Source organism: Gambusia affinis, linkage group LG18 (genome assembly GCF_019740435.1).
Source record: "Gambusia affinis linkage group LG18, SWU_Gaff_1.0, whole genome shotgun sequence".
Taxonomy (NCBI): domain Eukaryota; kingdom Metazoa; phylum Chordata; class Actinopteri; order Cyprinodontiformes; family Poeciliidae; genus Gambusia; species Gambusia affinis.
In genome coordinates this window covers 14,449,997-14,460,557 of record NC_057885.1, presented here as the reverse complement: position 1 = coordinate 14,460,557, position 10,561 = coordinate 14,449,997, and the positions used below count along the sequence as shown (strand labels likewise).

The 10,561-nt window shown below is 34.8% G+C and overlaps 1 protein-coding gene across 4 annotated transcripts in view; it reads left to right on the top strand.

Moving 5' to 3' along the window:
• The first annotated feature begins 437 nt into the window (after positions 1–437).
• Positions 438–10,561, top strand: part of LOC122820345 (phospholipid-transporting ATPase ABCA1-like) — a 192,358-nt gene continuing 182,234 nt past the window's right edge. For 3 of the 4 annotated variants that reach the window (XM_044097692.1, XM_044097696.1, XM_044097691.1), the window contains exons 1-2: positions 438–503; positions 582–644. The gene's annotated coding sequence lies outside the window, so the exon portion shown is untranslated. Of the gene's footprint in view, positions 504–581; positions 645–1,406; positions 1,495–10,561 lie in introns of all 4 variants that reach the window. The other variant, XM_044097694.1, reaches the window with a different exon arrangement.

Sequence of the window (10,561 nt, the reverse complement as noted above, 5' to 3'; positions counted from 1 at the left end):
TTATGTATGTGTGGTGGATTACAGTCCCTGTTGAGTAAATTTTGCATAATTAGTATTCAAGGTCTCTTATGATTTCTAGCATTCTGTTGCATTTCTCAGAAACCAAAGGAATAGCAAGTCATTCATATAAATCAGGTGTGTTGGAGAAAGTTGCATTTAAAACTTGAAGAGTCTCATTTCACATTTCTGTCAAGGGGAATAAGCCAAATTTCTGCCAAACTGCTGCGAGAAGCCTGCAGAAAGAAACCAAAAATGTATGACTTGACTCGTAAAATTTGAGTCAGCTCCACCAAAAAATACAGAAAACGGGTGCAATCTTCTTAATATGATGAAAGTAAAAAAGAACAGGTCTGTTCAGGTCTGCATGTAGCAACATGCAACCCAGGGTAAACTGTCCTTAAAGTGACAGTCAGTCACACAGTGCATTCAGCCAATCACTGCATCTAGAGTGGTTATTCAAGCCTGCTCCAGCTTTCCCAGAGCTGGAGACAAAGGAGCTACAGGTATGAGCTTCCAAACAATTAGTTTATCTCTTTGTTTATTATGCACTTTTAAAACTCACAATATAAAAAATTATATAGATCTGAGTACCCAGTGAGCTTGGAGCCATGAAGATGTCATGCACTGAACTCTATATGGAATTGGTGAGTAGTGAACACAATGTTGTTTTGTTTCTTTAGCATGTTGGTGGTGCTAGCCAATGCTAATTGTGTGTTCATCAATTGTCACATGATCAAACTTCTTAATTTCAATATATGTGTTTAAGACAATGAGATAAATGCTGATATCTTTATTTTGTCTGAAAGATTAGATTGTGGATATAATTGGATTTATTTCTGCATATAATAACTGAAACAAGTCTAGTTAACTAGCAGGCTGGTAATTTACCAGAAAAAGGTGACCCTTTTTTTGTGCTGACCAGTGGGGAAATTTAGGACTTTTGTGCACATTTATATGAAAGATCTACTGCAGTACTGTGTATATATATTGCAGGTATTTTTTTGGGGGGGTTCTATGTATGATTTCTGTCTTGTGGTGTTCATTTTAATTTTCCCTTCGATAAGATACATGGTATTGAAAGCAGTTATTCTTTTGTGTTGTTTTTTATTGATTATTGACAACAGCTCCAGAGGATGAATTCAGTCTTCTGATATTATATGCCATCTAATCCCTTAGTAAATTAAATAGCGCTACAAACAAAATTGATTCTAGTAAGGCTGAGTGAAGTACGACAGAAAATTTTTAGTCCGATTTCATGCAAATATTAGTCAGTGAGTAAAATAAAAGATTAAGTGTCTTTCTACTTGGTGTTTGTAAATAATTCATTTTAACGGCACACATAATTCTCTGTAAACCAAAGCATTGTGCTGGAAAACACAGCAGAGCTCTGTTCTGTCATCTCTTAGGCACTGGTCCTTATTAAGAGACCAAAGCAGCTCCTGCAGACGTCCTCGATCCAGTTTATCCACCTTTTATCGACGTTTCTCTCATGCGGTGAGGTGAATCACAGAAACCGCTTGTTCTCAAATACAGCATGAAAAGGTACAACTCAATTTCCCTGTAATCTCAGCTTTAGAGCTGAGCTCTGCAGCATCACACAGAGATAAGTTTTTGCCATCTTAACAGGACCTGTTACGGTCAAACATTGTGAATGTGGGAGATGGTATGAGTTAACCGTTGATTTGCTATTAAACTTGGTAGCCCTGGATCTAAAGGGTTTTTTTTTGGGGGGGGGGTTTCCCCCTTTTTTTTTTCTTTCATTTCCTATAGTACATAGTCAACATATCGGAATGACATAAATTACCTTCATGCTTTGACTTTAAGTATAATATTTCATGTTAATCCTGTACTCCTTGGAATTATTTTAATGACTAAGCAAAAACATTTCTTCAATATAATTTTTCACTGCCTTAGACCTGATTGTGAAATGCACAGTGTGATTTATTTATTTTTTTAAATTTTTTTATTTTATTTTATTTTTTTTTTGCAGTATAGTAAAATGTTATTTCACTTCTGCAGTTGCTAGAGGAATAACATTCTGTAAAACTAAATTTAATGTAATGGTATCCGTATATCTAGCTGTTTTCTGTGCTGCTTTTTTTTTTTTTTTTTTCAATCAAACATTTCTAACTTCTATTTCCAAACTTCCAGTCTTGGGTGTTTTTATATCTATATAATTCCTCAGACTAATCCTAGCGAATTTTACAACAGTCACTCAACCATAAAAACCTGTTGGTCTGCAGGCAGCAGGATATTATCTTCTGATATGTTCATAGAACTTGTCATAATTACACCAGACTAAAATAGTGTTTTAATTGCTTGTGGAAATCATGAAGAGATTATAATTTTGTATTTTACTGATTATTAATTACCTCCTAATGAGTGTATTTTTTAATTTCTTGATGTCTGTGTGCCAAGATAAATTAATTTAACACATCATTAAGAAACTTGCTTCCTGGAGATCATTAGACAATAACATGTCAAATATTCTCTTTTTAATTTGAGCATTCTCTACTTGGAAAATGTCTTCAATAAATGCACTAAAATCTGTATCCCTGAAATTAGGAGGTGCATTTTCTGTAATTAATGTTTATCTAGAATTTTTTCCATGTAAAAATTAGTCAAATGGCTACTAAAATATTTGACAGGCAAGACATGACATATTTTTAAATTGCGCTCTCTTGCCTGTCTTGAAGGCGATTAAATAGTTGTTGGAATTTAAACAGCATTTCATTTATTTCAGCCTTGGAAATGGAAACATGTTTGAATGAAATGGCATTTTTGTGGAGTTTTGGAGGACAGTTGACTTCAGACTTCCAGGAAATAACAGTGAAAATAATTTAGGTTATGGGAAACTGAGAGTTTTATTTATGATCATTACACTTTTACTTTTGTGTTAGACAGGTAAAATAGTTCAAATTAAATCTCTTATAGCATAAACTGAAGATGTTTTTTTTTTTTTAAAGCCAAGATTTGGATTGATTTGACCCAGGTCTTTCCATTACTCTCTTCTCTGCCTCCCAATGTTTTTGGTCATTTACACATTGCAGAGTTCAGATCTATGTTATGTTCTTTCCAGATGAACACACATTTTCACACAACAAGCTGAATACATAAATGAAGAAAATCTTTGGATGTCTGCACTCTACAAAGATTACTGAGAAAACACGCCTCAAGCTTTCAAAAATATTGTCTCTAAATCTGACCAGCTTTCTACAACTAACGCTGTTCATTTACAATACTTTGCGTTAACTCCACCCCCACAGCATTAACACTTTACACTGTAGGCTATGCCTGTGCTTGATTTTGTCTGGCTTATCAAGTAAGATATATTCATCAAAGTTTTTTATAAACTAATTCTGATCGTCGAGTCGAGCTGAAGTTCTGTTCTTCAAACCGAGGTCATTCAGAAAGTTAATTATGAAGGAAAGACACTTATCTGAATAAAACCATAGAACCTCGTTTAATAAAAACCTAAACAACCTCTCGAACTTGTATATTTAGAAACACAAAGGTTAAGTACTTCACATAATGTAAGACAACATTCTATCTTTGCCTCACCTCTAAAAAGCAGAAAGACACATGTTAACAGCTCATTTGGCAGTTGTACTAATTGACAGTAATACATGGCCATTTCTGTCCAAGTTAGTGTTTCCTCTGAGAACATGGCCCGCCATTAGCACTCTGCCATTTTCCTTGACATGGGCCCATAAACAGTGGTCATAGCACAGTACTCACCAAATTAAAACACTAATTCATTTTGAAGGCTTTACAATATGATAAAGTTTGAAGCTGTAAACAGTGTAGAAAGTGGGACGTCTAATGCATTTCCTTATTAGAATTCCTTCATGTTCAGTAATTAGAATAACTCTGTCTGCTGGTGGCAGCTTTTCATGTCCAACAATAACAAGGAAAAAACAATACATTCATGTTTCAAGTCCCAATAATCTGAAAGGACTACTGGTTTTCACACTTCTTTATTTTTGCAACTTCTTTTAAGAGTAATTTCTTTTGATACAACTAGGTATTCAAACAAGGCTCAACACAAAAACATGAACATAAAGTAATATTTTTATGTGAAAAAAAGATGAAAAAACAGGCCACAAATGTTTTTTGTCTTTAGCTAAAAACTAGGAGGGGGAGGGAATTGTTTAGCTTGAAAATTCAAAGGCTTTACTGCATTCATTCATTTATTTTTCCACTATTCAGGAAAAAAGCCTTTATTTTTGTCTCACTGATCTTCAATTGCAGCTCACAATGTGCAAAATACTGCTATTTATTTCTGTAAAACAGGACTTGAGTTTCTCTGAGACACAAACCAGGAGCATTAATCAAGTCTTTCTTTGTCCGAGCCTCGGATGTATGTGGCCATTTGTCGTGAACAAATGTGAACGATCACTTTTCCCAAACACCACCGCTTTTGTATATTGATGTTGCGCCACTCTCCTCTGTTTAAACAGCCTCTAATGCATGGCACCATTCGTTGTTTTAATAAGGCTTTAGAGCCCAACATCCAGTGATCTCATCATCCTTTCTGATTTTAAAGTTCTCTCAGAGAAGCAGAAAATGGCCTGCGTTATCTCCAGAGACATCGCAGACACAAGCTCCTCCACTGATTGGTTCAATAGAAAGTAATCAATACGCAATCATCATTCTTTTTGCTCGCTGAAGGAATAATTTGGTCACTCTTTCACATTATTGGTAGCTTCAGCGAAAGTGGACACATAAACTGTGAACATAACTGGGACATTCAGAAGAAAATGAAGCAATCCAGTGCAACTCCCATACAATAAGTGATACTATTGTTTAATAGTAAATAAAGCACTTTGAACTGACTTATTGCTGAAAATGTACTATATAAATAAAATTACTTTACCTAGTTTCACATATTGTTTCTATGTATAAATCACTGTCTCCAGTTAGTGATTTTGAATGTAATCTCTTTGAAGTGCACTCATCTTGGAGCATAAAGGGATTTAGTTTTGTTAAGAGATGCTTACAAACCTTCCAGAAAATGAAAATTTTAAGTGTTTTCTCATTTGTGAATCCCTTGTGTCATTTTGGGGCTTTCCAATAAATATACTTTTTTAAATAATTTGTAAAACAAGCTGTCTCAAGCTTAAACTATGATTAAAAGCAGTGCCATGTAAGAATAATATTTAGCTGCATTAATTGCATAAATTTGAGAATTTAACCCCACAAGAAATTCAAAGTTGCTTTTAAAGTTTAAATGTTGATGGCTGTGCGATTGTTTCACCCTGAAGAAAACTTCTAATCAGCACATATTCCTCAGAGAAGCAGAGATTAATTTTACTGAAACACTTAATCACAGTAGGTGAAAATTAGGTGCTTAGAAAAATATATTAAACTAGGTAAAAAAATTATTTTGTGTTTTCAAAACCAAAGTCGTGTTCCCATCAGTGGAAGGACCGGCACTGTGTCTCAAGGCCCAAGCTTACAGGTTGTTGACTTCTGGAAATGCCAAGGACATAAACGTCTTACCCAGCACTACAAAATGAAATGGACAGTATACGGGCTGCTAAAAGCTCCTATTAAGTCAATATAGCTCAGCTCTAGTTCATGCTTTCATTACTGAGCTGTAAAATAATGAAAAGGATTGACGGATCTATATAGAAGGCTACTTAAAGCCATTAAACAAATACGCAACATAAAACCATTGCAACATGAAATGAGGTTGAGGTAAGTATATTTTGAATACCAATACCAATAAATGTTTGCCAGGAAGCAAATTAAAAGTTCAATGAATAAATATTCATATTTAAGCTAGAGAGATCAAAAGGGACAATTGGACTTTGTAGTATATGAGGTTTGTGGAGAAGTCACTAGCAGTCAATATGAAATAGAGCTTTAGAGCAAATAGATTGTCAGGAAAATAAATGGCCTTCTGCCATGTTGAAGCAACTTGAATTTGACAAAGCTTATGCAGTGTTTTGTATTCATCCCTATTGATTTTTTTCATATTTTGTCCCTTCACAATCACAAACCTCACTATCTTTTAATACGACTTTTTGTGATGACACAAGGAAGTACATAACTGAAATAATTAAAAGTTACACGGTGACTTATAAGACTAAAGTTTGTACAAGTAAAAATGCAATAGGCATGTTTAGGATTTGCATTGACCTTTATTCTGATTTCACATAGTAAAATACATTGTATCCACTCGTCTTATCCTAAGATGTGAACAGATTTGTGCCCCTCCGAAAAAGTATGAAGACTTAAATTGAAGAAAATCTGTCATAGATTGGACACTTGAAAAGAAAAATGATCACAGATGTAAAGCTGCAAAGATTTAAAGATCAATAAAATTTTGAATCTTTGCTTAAAATAGAAAATAGATGTTCTCCATCTAGTCTGACTGAACTTGAGCTAATTGGCAACAATTTCTCTAGATGTCTAAATCTGGTAACGAATTGAACCTGTGGCAAAAGGTGGTTCTACAAAATGCACACTTTTTCCCAGATGTTTCCCATGTAAAGATCTTGAAAAACCACATATCGATTAAATCAAATAATTACATTTAGCTTTAGTTGGATGGTTTCTTGTGAGGATATTCTTAACATGTTCTTACATTTTAAAACTTTGTAGTGTTCATATAGACTGGTGATGATATTAATATGGACATGTTTCAACATGGCAGAAACGCAGGGAGTATCATCTAGTAGGAGGAACATATTAACAAGTTATAGCCTTTCAATAGAACAGTTTAATTTTAATTGTGCCTTCAAAAAAATCCAATACATGAGGAACCAAGATCGGCTAAATTACTATGCATTTATTTCAATAGGTGTTGGACACGATTTATGTTTAACGTTACACTACCTTGCTAATGTTCTTCAAATGTACATCTGCCTTACTTTTGCTTTTTGACAGTCTGCATGTAATTTTTATAATGCTAAATGTTTGCGTACCTTACAATGACACTGCTAGTGTAAGTTAAAGAGGGCAAGAGCAAGTACTGCAGATTATACCAGGGCAGATTCGAGCCCCATCAATTTGCCGGCAAACAACTGGGTTGGAACTGTTGTTCCTGTGGTTCTCCATGCGAGAGCAGCAGCAGGTGCCATGTCTGGCTGTGACTGGGCAGACTAACCCATTGATCATAGATTAAAATCAGGCACAGGTGAGGTAAAGTCCTATGTTTAACTTATTTTCTGAAGGGAAATAATAAGAATTGCTCCAACTTTGCCAGCTGAACACAACAACTCTCTCACACATGTAATATTATTTTCCTCTGGTGTTTTAGTATTAGTAACCTTATTTCAGGGTGAAAATCTTCAACATATTCTGTCAGATCACTTGAATTTCAGATTACCTTTATTTTTCTGTGTATTTGGCTTTCTTCATTATTGTATCTCTGTCTCTACAGACCAAACTCCTTTTCTACTTTTTAACTTTGTAATTTTTAACTTTTACATTCATATACTCTAAGAAATGTACCAATTTAACCTTTTGAATCTTACAAATATATTACAGAAATACCTCAAATCTGCTTCTTTGGTCTAAATATAATAGTAATAATATGTGTGCTGTTTTTTTTTTTTCTTCTCTGCACTATGTTCTCTCTGCAGACTATGTAGCATTAATGTCAAAACACACTACCCAAGTTTTACAAAACCTCTCCCTCTTCACAGTATGTGTGGGCTATGCTGGCTGACGTCAAAACAAACGCAATTTTAACCAGAGCCTGCAGTCAGAATCAAGTTACAATATCTGTTGAGGAAAGCCATTATCTATTTTCCCTCAAGTTTTCTGCTTTTCCCTCCTTCAGGATGAATTTTCACTTGCTAAGAAAGAATTGAAAGCCACAGAAACAGCTATAATTCTGCAGTTCTCCTCATATTTTCAGCGTCTATAAATTTATCTAAAAGAAAAAAATTCTATTCAGTATAATTGCTGAATAGAATAATTCACAAGTGACTGACTGTTGGCACAGGTGAAACTAATAAAAAATATTGTTGCTTCCAGTAAGATGAATCAATATTAGTATAAACGGTTGTAAGGAGATGCCCAATACATTGGCTAGAACAAATAATTAAAACAAGGTCACTGACATATGGAGAGGGTTACAAACCATTTCTAAAGTTTTAGCACTCCAGTGAATCAAAGTTAAAACCTTTTGATTTGACAAATGAGACTCATTGGAACACACATTATTATTATTATTATTATTATTATTATTATTATTATTATTATTATTATTTATTTCATTGGCTTGTCCAATTCCTCTGCAGAAAACATCAAACATGTTTTGACATGCTTCAGCATTTTTTATCAGTAGGGGAGCCTTGTGAGGTGAAGTTCACTGGGGTTTTGTGACCATTGCTAAAACTACCTGTTATTTCCAGATTTTTCCAAAATCTCTTTGCAAGTACTTCTTGGCTCCAGGACAAATCTTTTAAATTTTTATTCTTTTTTTTTGTTTTGACTCCACTAGAAATCTTACAAGGAGCTCTTCTTGACCATTATTGTCTTTCCACTTCAAGATCCAATTTCTCTCACTGTAACTTTCAGGAGTTTAGAACTGCTGTTCTAAACTCCTGACAAGGCAATGACAAGGACACTCACACAGAGATGGCATGTCTTTCTGTCTTCACAAGGACTTAGCCTAACTGTTGTCCTAACCCTAAACCTAACTATTTCCATTATGTACCTAACCCTACACCTAACATAAACTAAATTCACATCTTAGCTCTAAACCTAACTCCTAACTCAAAAACAGTAGTTTGATCCCCACAATTTAGTGAGTTTGAAAAATGGTCCTTGTGATGTATAAAATATAAAGCCATACACACACATGCATATGAGCTTAACGATGCAAAACTTCCAACTCAAACTTTGTTACAAATAAGTCATTCTGTGCTAACTTTTTTTCTTTTTTTTTGTACACTTGGCCAATAAAACACTGTAGGCTACAAAATGTTTTTTATTGTTCCTCCATTGTTGTCTAGAAGATAATCTCACTGTAAATCACAGGAAACATTGGTACTCGTGTGAGCAGAGGAGTGGAATAAAGTGTTAAAGGGCTCCATTGGGGAGTCTTCTCACGACGTGATTAAAGTACAGCTTGGAACAAGCCAGACTGGAGAGAACATTTCACCCAGCTTTGTTTAATTAATCTGTCTTTCCATGGTTACATTTGGGGCTTTATCCAAAATGCCCTATTAGTTTTACTTTTGCTAATCTTTCTCCTGGACTCTTTAATCCACACAGTTTACAAATTATTTCAATCACTGCTTTCCATTTCAGAATAGGAAATGGCTCTCCAATTATTCAATGTAGAAGTCCCAGAGAGAGTACATGATTTATAGATGATGAGGTGAAAACCAGCTAATGAAGTGTTTGCCAGGAGGAAAATCTGCTTTTCTGATGGATCTTTACTAGTTTGCCTTACTTACTGAGTGCATTAGGCAAAGCTTCTGTTCACTTTGTCCTTTGAAAGGGATATTTTATTTTATTTTACTTTTTGTATATGGCAGAATAAAAAGGTTTACTGACCTGGGAACGACAGACGTACTCCACAGCACTGGCTCGTTGGAGCAGCAGCACTTCATTAGTTGAAGCAATTACTTTTGAGAAGTCAGTTTTTCACCTGGGCTCCATGAGCTCAAATGTGTGTAACTAATTGAGAGTATGGGCCCGCAACTGAAGTACAAGTCACACTGACCCCTAAGTGATTGTAAGTACTGGAAAACGTAGCTTCTTTGAAAGGAGCATTAAAGGTGACTGTTTGGCAACAGTCATGAAAAAAACTTTGTATATTTGATTGCTTTTAGACTTTATCTATTCATTGCACTGTTTTTTTGGATACATGTAGCTGTACAAAGTCTTTGTAAAATCATAATTGTATTTTCAGGTGGGGCAGGATATGTTGCTTTTTGATATCTTGAAGAGGTTCCCTGGAAATGATTTCTTGATTCTACAGGTATGACAAGAATGTGGAACATAATATTTAACTCAGCTTTCCAAAAGCTAAGGGATCCTAACATTTGCATATGACCAAGTTGGATTGTATATCTTTCTTCCCTCCATAAATGAAACCATCACTTGGAAAATGTATTCTGTAAACATATTGTGTTAGAATGGTCTAGTCAAAGTCTAGCTTTGTTATTGGAGGTATGCCAATTTGAGTAACTGTGTGTTGGAGATAGAAATGTTATACAGTGGAACATGGCTCCTATTAAGGTGAAATTAAAACAGCACGAAACAAACATCTGTAACTGTTTTAACATGACAGAAGCATCATCCAGTGTGAGGTTTCTCTTTTCATTACTTGTCTCCGCTTTCAGTAAACACCCATCTCATCTACATAATTATATCCTCCCAGTGCACCTTTGGTATTATTCTTTGTCATCCTGAATAATAAAATCTTAGCCCTCTTGTTACCAAATTATATTGGTGCTATAAAAGCCTACGGTCGATGCACTTAGCTGCTCTCCCCCATGTGACGCATTCAACTGAGCATCGACAATATCATCAACATGTGCATCTTGGCCTCGTCCCTCAGTAAACAAATGAACAAATAAATGAACTTCTTATG